Source organism: Ursus maritimus, unplaced genomic scaffold, assembly GCF_017311325.1.
Source record: "Ursus maritimus isolate PB19 unplaced genomic scaffold, ASM1731132v1 scaffold_28, whole genome shotgun sequence".
NCBI lineage: Eukaryota > Metazoa > Chordata > Mammalia > Carnivora > Ursidae > Ursus > Ursus maritimus.
The window spans coordinates 1,542,168-1,561,833 of NW_024425341.1; the positions used below are offsets into that span (position 1 = coordinate 1,542,168).

Below are 19,666 nucleotides of genomic sequence, written 5' to 3' on the forward strand. Positions count from 1 at the left end.
TACAGAAAACGGGATGGGAGGAGGTGGGGAAGAGAGGCAGGGGACAGGCAGACCTTTCCCCAAACCCTGATCAAATAGGGTTTGCTGCAGTTGACTGACCCCATAATCCCTGAACAAAGCATCCCCTGGGGAGGAGCTGGGGACTATCATCTCCTGGGGCCGTGGGATTCCCGTTTCGGGGGTTCTAGGGGAGTATTTTTCACCATTTCCCCCGGGGAGTTGGGAGACCACGCAAATTAGGAAAACACTAGAGGAGCTGAGTGCCGACACCCCCAGTCGGCAGTAGAATCACCCCCAGCAAAAATACCCCACGCTGCCCCTCCCAGGCCAAAAATCTTGTTTCGTGGCTTCCCAGCAAACCGCAGGGCGCCAGCAAACCCAGGCCTCAACTGTCCCTCGCATCACCCTAGCCGTGAAATGTGCCTAAGGGCGCTTGAGACGGGGCTTCGAGTTCCGACAACCAGCGCCTGCGATCCACACCGTCCCCGCGCCGCCGCTAGCGGAGTTCTTATTCTAGGTCGGACGTTTACTAGCGAGTTGCAGGCCAGCGCGGCGGGTGGCTTTTCCCCGCCCAGCCGCGGCCCGGGGCTGCAGCGCTGCGAGCCCCGCAACCACGGCGGCCCGGCCGGGCAGCGGCCCGCGCTCCAGCTTCCCCCAGCGCAGCCGGCCACGCGCCAAGTCGTGCGTCCCCTTCGCGGAGCGGACTTCGTTTGCGCAGAAGTCCCCGCAAACAGTAAGCTAGGCGAGGGCTGCACGTCGGAAACGCCCCTTTCTCGGCCCGTCCGTCTCTTATTTAGCTTCGCATTTGGGGAGTAACAGGTCTCCCCCTCAAAGGCTCTCCGCTGTAAAACAAGAGTCGCCTGGAGACCTAGATGCGCGGCAGCCTCGGGGCGTGCGGGCGGGCGTGGGCGCGGGGCTGTCCCGCTCGGCGGCTCTCTCCGCGGCCCGCGGCCCTCCCGTTCGGGTGGGTGTTTCCCGTTCGGGTGGGTGCTTTTTGGACGAAGGGGTCGGGCCCCTCCACAGCACTAGTCCCCCGAGCCCGCGAGGCTAACCCGCGCCGTGTCTGCGACAGCGGGCAAACGTGCCGACACCGAAAGACTCCCGGCCCGAGGGCGCTCCCTACAACGCAGAGGAAACAAAAACTAGTTCCGGAGACCCGCTTTATTCCGAGCGCTCGCCCGCGGCGGGGCCCCAGCCGGGAGGGGGCGGCGCGTCGCCCCGGGGGAGGGGACAGTCGCGCGGCCCCTCAGCTGGCCGCGCCCCCCAGCGGAACGGGCGGCGGGAGGGGCCGCCGCGGCGCGGGGTCCGCACTCACCTCGCGGCGGGGCGGCCTCGGCACCGCGCTCCGGAGAACCGCCGGGGGCCAGCAGCGCGGCGCTCAGCACCGACGCGGCCAACAGCAGCGCGGCCAGCGCCCGGCCAGCCCAACGCCCGGCGCCCCGCTCATGCCGCCCGCCGCCGCCGCCGCCTCGGCCGCCGCTCCTCTGCCGCCGCCGCCGCGCTCCCGGGCCCGGCGCTTCTCCGCGCCACGCGGCCGCGCGCCCGTCATCGCCTCCCTCCCGGCTGCCGTCACCACCGCCGCCGCCTGACTCACCGAGGGGGCGGGGGCAAAGCCGGAGCCGGGGGCGGGGCCGCTGGCGGGGGAGGGTCGCGGGCCTGCCCCCGCGTCGGGCGGGGCCGCCAGCTCCCTGCGCCCGCTGACCCGAGCACGGGAAGGAGCCGAGGTGCGCTCCCAGCACGCAGTGCTCTTTGGTCCTGCAGGCCAGCGGCCGCGGCGCCCCAGTCTGTGGCCACTCCCCTGAGCAACATTCTGCTCAATTCCTGGGTCCTGTCATTCACCATACAAACGGGCGTTAGCGTCCCCTGGCCCCAGTTCTGGAAATGCCATGGTAAGCAAGACAGGCAGAGTCCCAGCCCCGCCAGGCGTTCACCCTCCAGAGGGACAGATGCGCCTCCAAAGCCGCCATGGGGTACCACCAGTTTGATGCTCTTTGTCAGTCTCGGATGCAAAGTTAGAGGCGCGCGGGCACGATGACTCCGCAGTTGCACTCCTATATACCCGGGGAAACTGTCGTACGGAGGAGACACGTTCGATAATGCTCGCAGCGGAGTGCTTTCGAATTTCAAAAACCTGTAAACACTCTAAATGTCTATCAGTGGAGAAAATGGGTAAATTGTGGTAGAATATATACAGCTGTAGAAATGATCTATGTGTATCAACATGGATGAGTCACAAAAATAAAGCTGAGGGCAAAAGGCAATTTGCACAAATCCCTTTGTGATAACTTATACGTAAAGTGTAAAGCCAGAAAAACAGTACTGTATGTTGTTTAAGTATATATGCATATGTAATAAAACTATAGACAGATACGGAAAGATAGACACTAAATTCAAGTAATGGTTGGGAGTAGGGAGGGAGCAAGATGTCATCGCAGTGGGCTTCGGCTGGCAATGTTTCATTGCTTAACTAGGGTGATAGGCATATGGGTGACCCCTATATTACCTTTTTTAAAGATTTTATATGTTTGTCAGAGAGAGAGCACATGCAGGGGGATTGGCAGGCAGAAGGAGAAGGAGAAGCAGGCTCCCCGCTGAACAGGGAGCCCGATACAGTGAGCGATCATGATCTGAGCCAAAGGCGGTGGTTTAACCGACTGAGCCACCCAGGCGCCCCCCCCCAAATTATTTTTTATACTTCCCTGTGTGTCTGAATTACCTGACAATGTTTTAAAGCTACAATAAGTATGGTGAGTGCTATGTTGGTAGAACAAGATGCTAAGATAGCATTTGACAGAAGCACCTAAGCTGGTCTGGAAAGACTCCCAGGAAGACTGACACTTAAACCAAGTTTGAGGGATGTTAGCCAGGCCAAGGGAGGCAGTGTTCCTGGGGCACCTGGGTGGCTCAGTGGTTAAGCGTCTGCTCAGGTCATGATCCCAGGGTCCTGGGATCCAGCTCCCTGCTCAGCAGGGAGCCTGCTTCTCCCTCTCCCACTCCCCCTTCTTGTGTTCCCTCTCTCTCGCTGTGTCTCTCTCTGTCAAATATAAAATCTTGGGAAAAAAGGGGGGGGGGGAGTTCCTAATAGAAGGAACAGCCTTTGCACAGGCTCAGATAAAGCAGGGCCCAGCGTGGGAACCCAGTGTAACTGAAGCGGAATTCTGGGACAGAGCTAGTCAATAGAATTGAGTTGGGTGGGTCAGTCAGTTAAGTGGCTGCCTTCGACTCAGGTCATGATCCCGGAGTCCTGGAATCTGGTCCCGCATGTGTCCTGCACTGGGCTCCCTGCTCAGCTGGGAGCCTGCTTCTCCCTCTGCCCCTTCCCCTCCCCCTGCTTGTTCTCTCTCTTTCTCTCTCTGTCTCACAAAAATAAAAAAGATAAAAGATAAAAAAAAAAAAAAAAAGAACTGAGTTTGGGCTTCGTCCTAAGGACCATAGCAAGCTGTTGATGAGTTTTAAGGTGGAGAATAACTTTCAGGAAAATAATGGTCATGGACTGTCTCACAAAGGTCAGTCACATCCTCTTTCTCAGAGAAGACAAGTGTCTATGTCTGAACGTCAGGAAAATGTTCAGTTACTCCCTCTTTCTTCTTTGTCCCACTGTTCAGAATCTCAAGACTCAAGGGACAGTGGTGTCTAAGCCATCTGGCAAGGCCATTGCCAACAAGTTGTCTACTGTCCAACAGCTGCTTCTGTCCCCACAGAACCAGAATGGGCCACAGGGGCCACAGGGTAGATATATCCTTCTCTCTCCTCTCCTTGAGGACGGCACTTTCAGCTTTGTCCCAATCCTCCATGGCCAGGAGAGTCGGGAGTTCCTGTCTTAGAGCAGTGCTTGGCTGTCCACCTGGAACACCCTTCCACCAGATACCTCACGGCTCCCTCCCTCACTTCACTCAGGTCTCAGCTCAACTGTTAGCTTTTCAAGGTGGCCTTCCCCATTACCTTAATCTAAAGCTAAAACTTCCTCTATCCCTGTATCTCACTGTATCTGCTCTGTTTTCTTCTCTATCTGACATTAGAATGTGCATTTGTTTATGTGTTTCTCTTGCATTAGAATGTAAGCTCCATGTAGGCAAAAAGTTTGTCCTGAGGGCAAGAACCTTCTCTGTTAGGCTATGATGCCCTAATAAACAGCCCCTAAATCTCTTGGCTTATCTCAACGGAAGTTCATTTCTTGCTCACATTTATGCCCGATGCTTCAGTCCAACAGCAGCTTCCACCACTCCTGCAGCAGTGGGAACATAATGCCGCAAATCCCCCACTGGCTCTTAAAGCTCCTTCCGTAAGGAGATGTCTGTGACTTGCATTCACATTTCACTGTCCAAAGCAAGCCCTGTGGCCACACGCAATGAACACGTGCAGGAAAAAGACCAAAACAAAACCACTGGACAAAATTCAATACCTAGTCAATTCTCAGCAAACTAGGAATAGAAGGGAATCTCTTCAGTCTGATAAAGGGCATCTATGAAAAACTTAGGGCTAACTGGACACTTGGGGAGACTGAATGCTTTCCTCCTAGGATCGTGAACAAGACAAGATTGTCTGCCCTCACCATTTCTACTCAGCATTGTCCTGGAGTTCCTAATCAGTGCATTAAGGCAAGAAAAAGAAATTAAAAACTTACACATTATATTTACTCAGAGATGGCATGATTGTATATGTGGAAAATCTTAAGGAATCTACAAATACAAAAAAAAAAAAGTTACTAGAAAGCTTAAGTGAATTTAGCAAGGTCACAGAACTCAAAGTCGATATACAAAACTCTATGTTTATATTCCAGACATAAACAATTGGAGCTTGACATTTTTAAATAGGATTTACAATAGAGTTTTTTAAATGACTACATAGCAGTAAATTTAATAAAACTGAAGACTTGAACATTGAAAACTATAAATATTGATGAGGAAAGTTAAAGAAGACCTAACTAGCTGGAGAGAAATACCATCTTCATACATTAAAAGAATCATTGCTGTTAAGATGCCAATTCTCTCCAAATCAATCCCAATCAAAATTCCAGCAGGTTATTTTTTAGATTTTTTTTTTTGCATGTGTGAAGAAATTGACAAATGATTCCAAAATGTATATGGAAATGCAAAGGGCCTAGAATAGCCAGAATTATTCTGAAAAAGAACAAAGTTGCAGGAATTGCATTATCTGATTTCAAGATTATAAAGCTATAGTAATCAAGACAGTCTGTTTTGGGGATGGCTGAGTGGCTCAGCCGGTTAACTGTCTGCCTTCCGCTCAGGTCCGCGGATCGAGTCCCACATTAGGCTCCCTGTTCAGCGGGGAGCCTGCTTCTCCCTCTCCCTCTGCTGAGCCCCTTGCTTGTACTCTCTCTGTCCCTCTCTCTCTCTCTCTGACAAATAAATAAATAAAATCTTTAAAAAAAAAAAAGATAGTGTGTTTTCAGTGGAATAGGATAGAGAGCCTAGAAATAAACACACGCAACTTGGTTTTCACCACATTGCCAAAGGAATTTAATAGGGGAAAGCATATTCTTTTCAACAAATAATGCTACAATTATATGATTCACCTTGACCCTTACCTCATACCACATACAAAACAAACAAACAAACGAAGCCACAAAACAAATAAAAAAATAGATGAAAGACCTAAACATAAATGCTGAAACTATAAAACTTCTGGAGAAAATACAGAAGACTTATAGGAGAAAATATTTATGACCATGGATTAGGCAAAGATTTCTTTTTCTTTTCTTTTTTTCCCCTCTGTATAGTGTTTATTAAAAGAAGAACCAGTTAGATGTTGGGTGAAAGATTTCTTAAATAGTACATAAACCATTTTTTAAAAATTAAAGACCCTAAAAAAAATTTTTTAAAAGCTAAAGACACTGTTAAGAAAAAGAAAAGGGGGGCACCTGGGTGTCTCAGTCGGTTACTCATCTGCCTTCAGCTCAGGTCATGATCCCAGAGTCCTGGGATGGAGCCTGAGTCAGGCTCCCTGCTCAGTGGGGAGTCTGCTTCTTCCTCTCCCTCTGCCCCTCCCCCCACTCCTATGTGCTCTCTCTCTCTTTCTTTCAAATAAATAAATAAATAAAACCTTTAAAAAAATTCATTGAGATGTACACTTAAAATGGTTGCATTTTATTACATACAAACCAGATTTCTGCCTTGGGAAATCCGATGGATAGCATGCCATTTATAGATGTAGGAAATACTGAAGAAGCGGATTTGGAGAAAAAGGTTATTTGGGAAATGTTGAAATGTTGAGTTTGAAATGTTCTTCTTTGGAGAAATGTGTATCAGTCTCTCATTTTTAAATTGGATGGTTGTATTGTTATTGCTGAGTTATAGGGGTTCTTTATATATACTGGATTAACCTTCCCTTATCAGACATATGATTTGCAAATAAAATTGATGTAAAGAATTAAGTATTTGGAAAAAATCGGTACAGAGATGGCAAGTGAAGCCATGGAAGAGGATGAGATCATCCAGATAATGTGTGTTGGGCTAAGAATAGAACCTTCAGGAACACTTGGGATGGGCAGAGACTAGGAAGAAGAAGCCAGAATGGTAGGAAGAAGTCTAGGAGGTTGTGATATCACAGAAGTCAAGAGGTATTTCAAGAAGGAAAGGACTGAAAATTATCCACTCAGTTTAGCTCCCAGGTCATTAGTGACCTGGTAACAGCAGGGGTAGGGGTAGCAGCAAAGATCAGACTGCAGTGAGCGGAAGAGTCAAAGGAGTATAAAGCATAGACACGTCAATACAATACAATGGTACGGGACAACTAGATGGCCAAATGCAAAAGAAGGAAGCTGGACCCTTACTTTACACCATATACAAAAATTAAACAAAAATGGATCAAGGATTTTAATGTTAAATCAGAAATTATAAAACCTTTAGAAGAAAACATAAGGATAAGTCTTTATGAACTTGGATTTGATCATTGATTCTTAGGTCAACAAAAGCATGAGCAACAAAAGAAAAATACAGATCAATTGGACTTCATCAAATTAAAGCTTTTGTGTTTCAAAAGACACTTTCATGGTGCCTGGGTAGCTTAGTCAGTTAAGCATCTTCCCTTGGCTCAGGTCCTGATCCTAGGATTGAGCCCCATGTCAGGCTCTCTGCTCTGGGGGAGTCTGTTTTCCTTCTCACTCTGCCCCTCCCCCCCTGCTCATGCTCACTCTCCCTCTCCCTCTCTCTCAAATAAATAAAATCTTTAAAAAAAAAAAAAAAGACACTTTTGGGGCACCTGGGTGGCTCAGTCAGTTAAAGCATTGCCTTCGGCTTAAGTCATGATCCCAGGGTCCTGGGATTGAGCCCTGTGTTGGGTTCCCTACTTTCAAGAAAATAAAAAGACAACTGATCAAATGTGAGAAAATATTTGCAAATAATATATCTGATAAGGGACTTGTGTACAAAATATATAAAGAACTACAACTCAACAACACAACCAAACAACTGAATTTAAAATGGGCAAAGAAAAAAATGGGGGAAAGGGTCTGAATAGATATTTCTCCAAGAAAAATATACAAATAGCCAGTGAATACCCACAAAAAAATGCTCAAAATCATTAGTCATCAGGAAAATGCAAATCAAGGCCATAATGAGCCCTGTTCATGGATTGGAAGGCAATATTATTAAGAAATCAATGCTACCCAAGGTCATCTACAGATTGAACTCAATGTCTATCAAAATCCCAATGGTATTTTTTTTGCAAAATAGTAAAGGCCATCGAAAATTTAGATGGGATCATAAGGGACACCAAATAGCCAAAACAATCTTGAAAAAAAGAACAAAGTTGGCAGTTTCACATTTCTGGATTTCAAAACTACAAAGCTACATGATCAAAACAGTATGGTACTGGCATAAAGACAGAGATCTAGACCAATTACATGGAATAGAAAGCCCAGAATCAACTTACATATATGGTCAAATAATTTTCAACATGGGAAAAAACAACGTTTTCAACAAATGATGTTGGGGAAATTGGATATCTACATGCAAAAAAACCCTAGAAGTTGGGCCCTTTCTTACACTGTCTACAAAAGTTAACTCAAAATGGATCCAAGACCTAAATGTAAGAGCTAAAAGTATAAAATTCTTAGAAGAAAATATGGGGGAATAGCTTCATGACATTACATTCAGCAGTGAGTTCTTAGGTATGTCACCAAAAGCAAAGACAACAACAACAAAAAAGATAAATTGAACTTCATCAAAATTAAAAAGTTTTTGCATCAGGGGCGCCTGGGTGGCACAGCGGTTAAGCGTCTGCCATCAGCTCAGGGCGTGATCCCGGCGTTGTGGGATGGAGCCCCACATCAGGCTCCTCGGCTGGGAGCCTGCTTCTTCCTCTCCCATTCCCCCTGCTTGTGTTCCCTCTCTCGATGGCTGTCTCTATCTCTGTCAAATAAATAAATAAAATCTTTAAAAAAAAAGTTTTTGCATCAAAGGACATGACCAATAGTGAAAAAGCAACCATGGAATGGGAGAAAATATTTGCAAATCATATGTCTGGTAAGGGACTGATATCCAGTATATATAAAGAACTCCTACAACTCAACAACAACAAAACAAGCAATACAATTTTAAAATGGGCTAAGAACTTGAATAGGCATTTCTCCAAAGAAGACATACAAATGTCTTAGTGGTTGCTTAAGGGTAGAGGTTGAGGGGAATGGGAGGATAGGGGATTATAGCTAATGGGTGTGGCATTTCTTTTTGAGGGGATGAAAATGTTCTGGATTCTTTTTCAGCTTGAGGTAAATTGACAAATAATCGAAAATAAAAGTGTATATGTTTCAAGTGCCCATTGGAGTTGGGGCAAGATGGTGGAGGAGTAGGGGCCCCGTTTGAACGGGTACCCTGAATTGAGCTGGATATCTACCAAACCATTCTGAACACCCACGAAATCAGCCTGAGCTGTAAGAATATGTATCTGGATCTCTACAAGCAGAAAATCTGTGGTCACAATGTATGCCGGACAGAGTTGTGATTTTGCGGGCAGATATCAGAAGATAAACGGGGGAGAGGGAGCCGCCATAAGCTGGCCCTGGAAAATGATATAACACCGGAGCTCAAAAGCCTCCTGGGCCAGCCAGGGGACTGGCAATCACTTGCAGGGCAGTAGGGGTGGCGGGAAGGGCCTGATAAGGGTGCTCAAACAGGATCCAGGAGCTGCAGGGGGTGCACCCAGACTGGGGCCCTTGCCACTGCCTGCGTGGACCCGGACCACCGGCGGTTTTGGAAACACAGGGGGCAGAGACAGGCGGGGGCCCTGAGTCTACCGCTGGGAGGGTCACTGGGGGTGTGCACACCCGTGGGAGGCTGCAGATTTCAGCAGCGGGTTCAGAAAGGGAGACTGTATTCTGGAGGGTTTGGAGAAGAGCAGACTGTGATTTCTCTGCCCTGGGACAGAGGTGTGGGTGCATCGTTTTCCTTGGTCTGACCCTCCAAAAAGGCACGAAAAGCTGCCAGAGAACAAAAGCCCAAAAAACCAGTTTCCACGGAGCCCAGCCTCCTGATAGTGGGTGGGGCAACTCCGCCCAAGCAGGGCTGCCTGAGAAACAGTGAGGCAGGCCCCTCCCCCAGAAGACAAGCTGGAAGAACAAGAGGAGGACCACCCAAGGGTCCCCACAAAACTGTAAAACCCCAACACCAGGGGAAAATAGTATATTGAGTTCCAGATGTTGCCTCACAGCTTGTGTATTTCTCAGATACAACTTTTTTTTTTAATTCTTTCTCATGTTTCTTCTGTTTTTTTCTTTTTACCTTTTTCTCATTCCAACTAGATGTTTAATACAACATATTTCATAGTAGCTTTTTAACTTGTACTTTTTTACACCAATTTTTTTTATCTATAGATATAAGCTTCAATGTAGTCCTTTTTTCCCTATTCAATACTACCTTTATATATATCCAATTTTATTTCCCCTGTAACTCTGGGAAGTAGTGTCCTCTAACAAAGAGAGCAAAATACACCCAAAAAGTACTGAAACACCCTACCTTGCCCACATTGAGAGATTATAGCCCCCCTACCCTCACCCCTCTCTTTTAAAAAAGTTTTTAATCTTTACATTTAAAAAAAATTTTTTTTTAAGATTTTATTTATTTATTTGACAGAGAGAGACAGCCAGCGAGAGAGGGAACACAAGCAGGGGGAGTGGGAGAGGAAGAAGCAGGCTCATAGCGGAGGAGCCTGATGTGGGGCTCAATCCCAGAATGCTGGGATCACGCCCTGAGCCGAAGGCAGATGCTTAACAACTGCTCCACCCAGGCGCCCCTAAAAATTTTTTAACTTCACAAATTTTATTCTTGGGTTTCATTATGGCTTTGTGGTTTTGGTGGTGGCTTCCGACCCCTCTGGGTTTTCCCAGGGTACATTTTGCCTGGATTGTGGTTGATATTTTGGACTCTGTACATCCCCTCAAACTACCCCTCCACAGAATGACTAGGAGGAGGAACTCACAACAACAAAAAGAACCAGAGACAACAGCCTCTCCCGCAGACCTAATGGATATGGATATAAGCAAGATGTCAGAGAAAGACTTCAGGGTAGCAGTTATGAAGTCAATAGCTAGCATTGAGAAAACCATCAGCAGCAATATAGAATCTCTAAGGGCATAAATGAGAGCCAATCAGGCCAAACTTAAAAATGCTATGAATGAGATGCAATCTAAACTGGATGCTCTAACAGCTAGGGTAAATGAGGCAGAAGAATGAATTAGTGATCTAGAACATAAACTGCTAGAAAGGAAGGAACAGGAGGAGGCCTGGGACAAACAGCTTAAAATCCATGGGAACAGACTTTGAGAGATTAATGACGCTATGAAATGTACCAGTGTCAGAATTAATGGGATCCCTGAGGCGGTGAAGAGAGGGAGGACTAGAAGGTGTATTTGAGCAAATCGTAGCTGAGAATTTCCCTAATCTGGGGAAGGAAGCAAGCATTTGTGTCCAAGAGACAGAGAGAACCCCTCCCAAGATCAAGGGAACAGACCAACACCCCAGCATATAATAGTAAAACTCGAAAATCTTAGAACCAAGGAAGCCATCCCGAGAGCAGCAAGGGGGGAAGAGATTTCTTACGTACAGGTGGAGGAACATCAGAATAACGTCAGACCTGTCCACAGAGACCTGGCAAGCCAGAAAGGGCTGGCAAGACATATTCAGGGTACTATATGAGAACATGCAAGCAAAAATACTTTATTTGGCAAGGCTGTCATTCAGAAAGGATGGAGAGATAAAGAGTTTCCAGGACCGGCCGAAACTGAAAGAATATGTGACCACCAAGCAAGCCCTGCAAGAAATACTAAGGGGGGGGGGTTCTATAAAAGAAGAAAGACCCCAAGAGTAATAGAGACCAGAAATTTACAGAGACTATCTATAGAAACGAGGAATGTACAGACAATAGGATGGCAATAAGCACATATCTTTCAGTAGTAACCCTCAACGTGAACGGCCTAAATGCTCCCATGAAACGGCTCAGGGTTGCAGATTGGATACGAAGACAGAGACTCCATATGCTGTCTACAAGAGACTCATTTTTAACCTAAAGTCACCTCCAGACTGAAAGTGAGGGGATGGAGAACCATTTATCATGCCAACAGGCCTCAAAAGAAGGCTGGGGTAGCAATTCTTATATCAGACAAATTAGAATTTAAACCAGACTGTAATAAGGGATCCAGAGGGACACGATATCATTCTTAAAGGGTCTATCCAACAAGAAAATCTAACAGTTGTAAATATCTATGCCCCCAGCAGCCAAATACGTAAGTCAACTGTTAACCAAAATAAAGAATCAGATCGACAATAATACATTACTAGTAGGAGATTTTAACACTCCACTCTCAGCACTGGACAGATCATATAAACAGAAGATCAACAAAGAAACAAGAGCTTTGAATGACACATTGTACAAGATGGACTTCGTAGATATATACAGAACATTCTACCTTAAAACAAGAGAATACTCATTCCTCTCGAGTGCAGATGGAATTTTCTCCAAAATGACCACATACTGGGTTACAAATCAGGTCTCAGCCAATACCAAAAGACTAAGATTATTCTCTGCATCAGACCACAATGCCTTGAAACTGGAACTCAATCACAAGAAAAAATTTGGAAGGCATTCAAACTTGGAAGTTAAAGAGCATCCTGCTAAAGAATGATTGGATCATCCAGGAAATTAAAGAAGACTTTAAACAATTCATGGAAACTAATGAGAATGAAAACACTTCAGTACAAAACCTATGGGATACTGCAAAGGCAGTCCTAAGATGGAAATACATAGCCATTGAAGCGTCTCTCAGAAAATTAGAAAAATCCCAAATGCACAAGCTAGCCTTTACACCTAAAGGAGCTGGAGAAAGAACAGCAAATAAAACCTAAACCAAGCAGGAGAAGAGAAATAATAAAGATTAGAGCAGAGATCAATGAGTTAGAAACCAGAAAAAAAGTAGAACAGATCAACAAAAGTAGGAGCTGGTTCTTTGAAAGAATTAAGAAGATCGATAAACCACTGGCCAAACTTATCCAAAAGAAAAGAAAGGACCCAAATTAATAAAATCATGAATGAAAGAGGAGAGATCATGACTAACACCAAGGAAATAGAAACAGTTATTAGAAATTACTACCAGCAACTATATGCCAACAAATTAAGCAACCTGGAACAAATGGTTGCCTTCCTGGAAAGCTACAAATGACCAAGACTGAAACAGGAAGAAATAGACAATCTGAATAGACCAATAACCAGAAACGAAATTGAAGCAGTAATCAAAAACCTCCCAAAAAACAAAAGTCCAGGGCCAGACAGCTTCCCAGGGGAATTCTACCAAACATTTAAAGAAGAAATAATACCTATTCTACTGAAGCTGCTTCAAAAAATAGAAACAGAAGGAAAACTCCAAACTCTATGGGGCCAGCATTACCCTGATCCCAAAACCAGGCAAAGACGCCATCAAAAAGGAGAATTACCGACCAGTATCTCTGATGAACATGGATGCCAAAATACTCAACAAGATCCTAGCTAATAGGATCCAACAGTACATTAAAAGGATTATCCATCATGACCAGGTGGGATTTATACCTGGGATGCAAGGGTGGTTCAACATTAGCAAATCAATCAATGTGATAGAGCATATTAATAAAAGAGAAGAATCATATGATCCTCTCAATTGATGTAGAGAAAGCATTTGACAAAATACAACATCTGTTCCTGATTAAAACTTTTCAGGGTATAGGGATAGAGGGAAAATGCCTCAATATCATAAAAACCGTCTATGAAAAGCCCACAGCGAATATCATTCTCAAAGGGGAAAAGGTTTTTCCTTAAGGTAAGGAACACGACATGGATGCCCACTCTCACCATTATTGTTCAACATAGTACTAGAAGTCCTAGCCTCAGCGATCAGACAACAAAAAGAAATAAAATGCATTCAAATTGGCAAAGAAGAAGTCAAACTCTCTTTGTTCACAGATGACCTGATGCTTTATGTGGAAAACCCAAAAGACTCCACCCCCAAGTTATTAGAACTCATACAGCAATTCATTTCTATACAGTAACAATGTAACTGAAGAAAGAGAAATTAAGGAATCAATTCCATTCACAATAGCAACAAAAACCATAAGATACCTAGGAATAAACCTAACCAAAGATATAAAGAATCTATACTCTAGAAACTACAGAACACTTATGAAAGAATTGAGGAGGACACAAAAAGATGGAAAAACATTCCATGCTCATGGATTGGAAGAATAAACATTGTTAAAATGTCTATGCTGCCCAGAGCAATTTACACTTTTAATGCCATCCCTATTAAAATACCAGAGCTGGAGGAAACAATCCTAACATTTGTAGGGAACCAGAAAGACCCCAAATCGCCAAGGGAATGATGAAAAAGAAAAACAAAGCTGGGGGCATCATGCTGCCTGACTTCAAGCTATATTACAAAACTGTGATCACCAAGACAGCATTGTCTTGGCACAAAAACAGACTCATAGACCAATGGAACAGAATAGAGACTCCAGAAATGGACCCTCAACTCTATGGTCAACTAATCTTTCACAAATCAAGAAAAATATCCAATGGAAAAAAGACAGTCTCTTCAACAAATGATGCTGGGAATATTGGACAGCTACATATAGAAGAATGAAACTGGACCATTCCCTTACACCATACACAAAGATAAATTTAAAATGGATGAAAGACCTCAATGAGAGACAGGAATCCATCAAAATCCTGGAGGAGAACATAGGCAGTAACCTCTTTGACCTTGGCCACAGTAACTTCTTTCAAGACACGTCTCCAAAGGTAAGGGAAACAAAAGCAAAAATGAACTATTGGGACTTCATCAAGATAAAAAGCTTCTGCACAGCAAAGGAAACAGTCAACAAAACTAAGAGATAATCCACAGAATGGGAGAAGATATTTGCAAATGACATTTTGGATAAAGGGCCATATCCAAGATCTATAAAGAACTTCTCAAACTCAACACTCAAAAAACAAATAATCCAGTCAAAAAATGGGCAGAAGACACATGAAAAAATGTTCAACATCACTAGCCATCAGGGAAATTCAATTTAAAACCACAATGAGATACCACCTTACACCAGTTAGAATGGCCAAAATTAACAAGATATGAAACAACGAGTGTTGGCAAGGTTGTGGAGAAAGGGGAACCCTCTTGCACTGTTGGTGGTAATGCAAGCTAGTACAGCCACTCTGGAAAACAGTATGGAGGTTCCTCAAGGTGTTAAAAATTGAGCTACCCTACAACCCAGCAACTGTACTACTAGGTATTTACCACCATGATACAGATGTAGTGAAAAGAAGGGGCACATGCACCCCAATGTTCATAGCAGCAATGTCCACAATAGCCAAACTGTGGAAGGAGCCGAGATGCCCTTCAACAGATGACTGGATAAAGAAGATGTGGTCCATGTATACAATGGAATATCACTCAGCCATCAGAAAGGATGAATACCCACCATTTGCACTGACATGGATGAAACTGGAAGGGATTATGCTAAGTGAAATAAGTCAAGCAGAGAAAGACAATTATCATATGGTTTCACTTATAGGTGGAACATAAGCAATAGCACGGAGGACCATAGGGGAAGGGAAGGAAATCTGAAGGGGGAGAAATCAGAGAGGGAGATGAACCATGAGAGATTCTGGACCCCGGGAAACAAACTGAGGGCTTCAGAGGGGAGGGGGTAACTGGGTGATGGGTATTTAGGAGGGCACGTGTTGTGATGTGCACTGCGTGTTATACATAACTAATGAATCATTGAACACTGCATCAAAAACTAATGATATACTATATAGTACCTAACTGAACATAATTTTAAAAATAAAATCTGAGTATTTAATTTTCTTGTTTATATATTTTGGACATTAACCCTTTATCAAATACATGTTTTGCAAATATTTTTACCCATTCTGTAGGTTGCCTTTACATCTTGTTGTTTCCTTTGCTGTAGGAAATTTTTGTTTGATGTAGTTCCACTTATTTTTGCTTTTGTTGCCTGTGCTTTTGACATATTAAAAAAAAAAACCACTGCCAAGACCAATGTCAAGGGGCTTTTCCCCTGTTTTTCCCTAGAAGTCTTATGATTTCAAGTGTCTTATATCTAACTCTTAAATTCACTTTGAGCTCCTTTTCATGAGTGATGTCAGATAGGGGCCATTTTCATTCCTTTGCATGTGCCTGTCCAGTTTTTCCAAAACCATCTGTTGAAGAGACTCTCCTTTCCCTGCTGTGTATTCGTGGTGCCCTTGTCAAAGATTAGTTGACCATATACACCTTGGTTTATATCTGGGCTTTCTATTCTGCTCCGTTGGTCTATATGTCTATTTTTATGCCCGTACCATACTGTTTTATACAAGTGTCACAACATAGTTTGATATCAGGAATTGTGATGCCTCCACCTTTATTTCTCAAGATTGCTTTGGTATTTGGGGTCCTTTATGATTCCATACAAATTTTAGGATTTTTTTTCTATTTCTGTGAAGACTGCCACTGGAATTTATAAAAATTGCATTGAATCTGTGGATCACTTTGGACATTTTAACACTATTAATGCTTTCACTCCATGAACATAGGGTATCTTTCATTCATGTGCATCTTCCGCAATTTCTTTCATCAATGTCTTATTATTTTCAGTGTACATGCCTTTCACCTCCTTGGCTAAATTTATTACTAAGTTTCTCATTGGTTTTGATGCTCTCGTAAATGGGATTGTTTTAATTTCCCCTTCTGAATTTGTTAGTGTATGGAAATGCAACTGAGAGTAACAAAAGCATCAACTCTGCGAAGGACAGTTGCTGGCATCTTGGTCTTCCCTGCGTCTTTACTGCCCTCCAGTGAGGTTGCTGTGGTTTCCGCAATGAGCTCCCAGAAAGACAGCATAGTCTGTTCCAGGCCTCAGAGGCACCATGATGTGTCTAGCTTCAAAAATGACAAGTTTGATAAGAGTGTCCAGACCAAGGAAATTAAGGCAAACCATCATAATGGAGTATGTCAGCACTGCAAAGAAGCTATTGAATGATGTGCAAAACACAGCAAATACAAACCATTTCAAAGCCTTAAAAATGTGTTAAATGTTTACAAAAGACAGTGAAGTGTTCTTATAACATGTAGACCATGTGCCTGTGAAGGTGAATTTTGTGCAAAATGTGTAAGAAAAGAAGACACTGTTATTCTGTTTAATAAAGAAACAGAAAAGGGGCACCTGGCTGGCTCAGTTGGCAGACTCTTGATCTCAGGTTCATAAGTTCAAGGCCCATGTTGGGTGTAGAGCTTACTGAAAAGAAAATAAGAAGAAAGAAAAAGAGAAAGAGAGGGAGGGGAGGAGAGGGGAGGCGAGGGGAGTGGAGGGGGAGAGGGAGGGAGGAAAGGACGGAGGGGGAGAAGGAGAGAAGAGGAGAGGAGAGGAGAGGAGAGGGGAGGGGAGGGGAGGGGAGGCAAGGAAAAAGAGAGAGATAAAACATATTGAAAATAATCTAAATTCCAACCATAGAAGAAACTGCAGAAGAAATGAAGATATTTACATTTTGATATGGATTTACGTGACACAGAAGATGACAACAAACTGGATTAATACGATATTAAAATCAGTTTGAAAAATGAAATTCTGACCGACTTTTGACTTTAAGGGTTTTACAAAAAACAAAAATAAAACAAAACAAAACACCCCAACACTGTTACATCCTAATGAAAAAATTGGATAAGCCTATATAGAAAATAGGCAAAATTTACACATGGACAGTATAAATTTTGTATGATATTTGAATAACTATAAATCTTTCATCAAGAGTTTACTTACAATAAATTCCGAAGTAGCGTACGTTAGAGTGAAATGAACACCGAATGCCGACGTGAGTGTCCAGCATCGTACTGCAGCTCATGGGAATTATGGAGAAGAACAGACGACCTAACAGCAAACTAAGCCAGAAAAGCAAAACGGAAAATGCAGGTGTGCGTGCAAGGTGTCCTGTTGACTCGTGGGGTTTTGGGGGCAGCCAGAAGTCTCAGTGGGAGGTAAGCCTCTTACTGGGGGTACAGTTTCTCCCCAGAGAAATCTTCCAGTCTCCTGACTGGCGTCACAGTAATAGCCTGGCTGCGAGCATGGGAGAGGAGGAGTTTGTGGAGTGGAGTGGAAAATGCCCGTGAGGGGTCTTACCATCCTTTCTGTAGAGTTTCAGGCAATCCCTCCATTTTCATGATTGAATTTTACCCCAACATATGTTATATCTGGGGTTCTCATTTAGCTCTTTAGTTTGCTTTTCCTAGAAATTGTCTTTTTTCCCGTGGAGCATAGAGAAGTGGTATCCTGACTCTGTCAGGTTTGTGAAGGCAATCTGGAGTCTAGCTCTTCTGTATAGGAACTTTCCACCAATTCTTGTGGCTTTCAGCCCACTCCTGACTCTCACCTTCCAAGGAACTTGGTCTCTCCAATTTTAGAGCTTTCCAGAATTCTGAGGCACAAATAGTCCTGCTTCATGTTTGGCCTTATGTGGTTTATACCTGTTTATTTCTTCCCTGTCATTCTAACTTGGTTTCAGAAGGAAGCAGAGATAGATGTGTGTGATCCATCTACGGTTAACACATGAAAAACATGATAAAAACCAACAGTCTACTTTTTTTTTAAGATTTTATTTTAATGTAATCTCTACACCTGATATGGGGGTCGAACTCACAACCCCAAGACCAAGAGTTGCATGCTCTAACAACTGAGCTAGCCAGGCACCCCCAATGGTCTTTTCTTTTTTTGTAAGATTTTATTTATTTATTTGAGACAGAGAGAGGGAGAGCACAAGTGGGGGGAAGGGAGAGGGACGAGCAGACTCTGCGCTGAGCACAGAGCTCAATGTGGGGCTCAATCTCACAACCCTGAGATAATGACTTGAGCCGAAATCAGGAGTCAGACGCTTATCCAACTGAGCCACCCAGGTGCCCCTTAAAGTAAGATACAACACAGCTGTGCAACCCCCCCCCCCGGAAATTTAAATGATAATCTGCAAGGAAAATAATCAATTTACTTGGTTTTATAGGAATATCCCGTTGTTTACTGTGAGCTATACACACATACTATGTGCCTGTGTTTTATTTTTTTTTATTTTTTTAAAGATTTTATTTATTTATTTGACAGAGATAGAGACAGCCAGCGAGAGAGGGAACACAAGCAGGGGGAGTGGGAGAGGAAGAAGCAGGCTCATAGCGGAGGAGCCTGATGTGGGGCTCGATCCCAGAACGCCGGGATCACGCCCTGAGCCGAAGGCAGACGCTTAACCACTGTGCCACCCAGGCGCCCCTGTGCCTGTGTTTTATGATCCATGTGCTATACGGTCAATTACATAACTGAACTATGTTAACCCAGTAGTGACGGAGTGAATCCTGACATCATTCTGCAAATACTAGTCCTTCAATAATCCAAACAGTCCTGGAAAAAAAGTTACGAAGTCCCTAGTGGAGAGACCTGCTGAAAGCCTTATAAAAGCCCGAGCTGCCTACTCTGACAGCAAAGTAAGTAAAAGTTAACCCTCAAAAATTTACTCATAAGAAAATTCCAGCATCTGGAACAGTTTGAATTGATTCTTGACAATTTATGATTTCCTTCAGTTTCTAAGAACCCATTTAAAAGGTTAATAACAGTTGTTGGGCTAAAGAAAACAAAAAGAAAGAACACAGTCTAGCATAGGCTATAGTTTACATATTACACATACAGTTTTTTACTCTTATAGGAAAAAAATAAACCCAAGGTGAAGGGGGTACCCTGTGAGTTTCAGAATTGAGGTCCGGAGGTCCTGTCCTCTTCAGCTATCTGCCTATTTCCAAATTTCCGAATACAACCTTGGCAATGACCCTGCACAAGAACTTCTGGTCGTCAGAACTGCCTTTAAGAACCTGGAGGGTCAGAGGTGATCCTGGAGCCCAAGCACACCCTAAGGGGCTCCCCACGGTCACAAGCTCGTCCTGCCCGTTTATGACAGACAAGAACACCACCACCACCACTCGGGGGAAACACTGTGCTGTCTTCATTAGGCACTAGGTCCTCTCCAGAGGTAAACATGAGTACTGTGCTTTACCCATGGGAAGTACTCCATGATCAATCACATGGGATTGGGAGGAAATGAATCAAATTTTCTTTCTGGAGGAAGTAATTCCAGGTAGCAAAAGAAAAAAATAAAGAAA

At 44.0% G+C, this 19,666-nt stretch overlaps 1 protein-coding gene and 1 pseudogene across 2 annotated transcripts in view; one reads left to right on the top strand and one right to left on the bottom strand.

Annotated features, from left to right (window-relative positions):
• Positions 1-1,399, bottom strand: part of HGSNAT (heparan-alpha-glucosaminide N-acetyltransferase) — a 44,964-nt gene extending 43,565 nt beyond the window's left edge. For both annotated transcript variants that reach the window (XM_040643199.1, XM_040643198.1), the window contains exon 1: positions 1,316-1,399. The gene's annotated coding sequence lies outside the window, so the exon portion shown is untranslated. The remainder of the gene's footprint in view (positions 1-1,315) is intronic.
• Positions 1,400-16,358: 14,959 nt separating this feature from the next.
• LOC103677042 lies at positions 16,359-17,072 on the top strand (annotated as a pseudogene).
• The last annotated feature ends 2,594 nt before the right edge of the window (positions 17,073-19,666 follow it).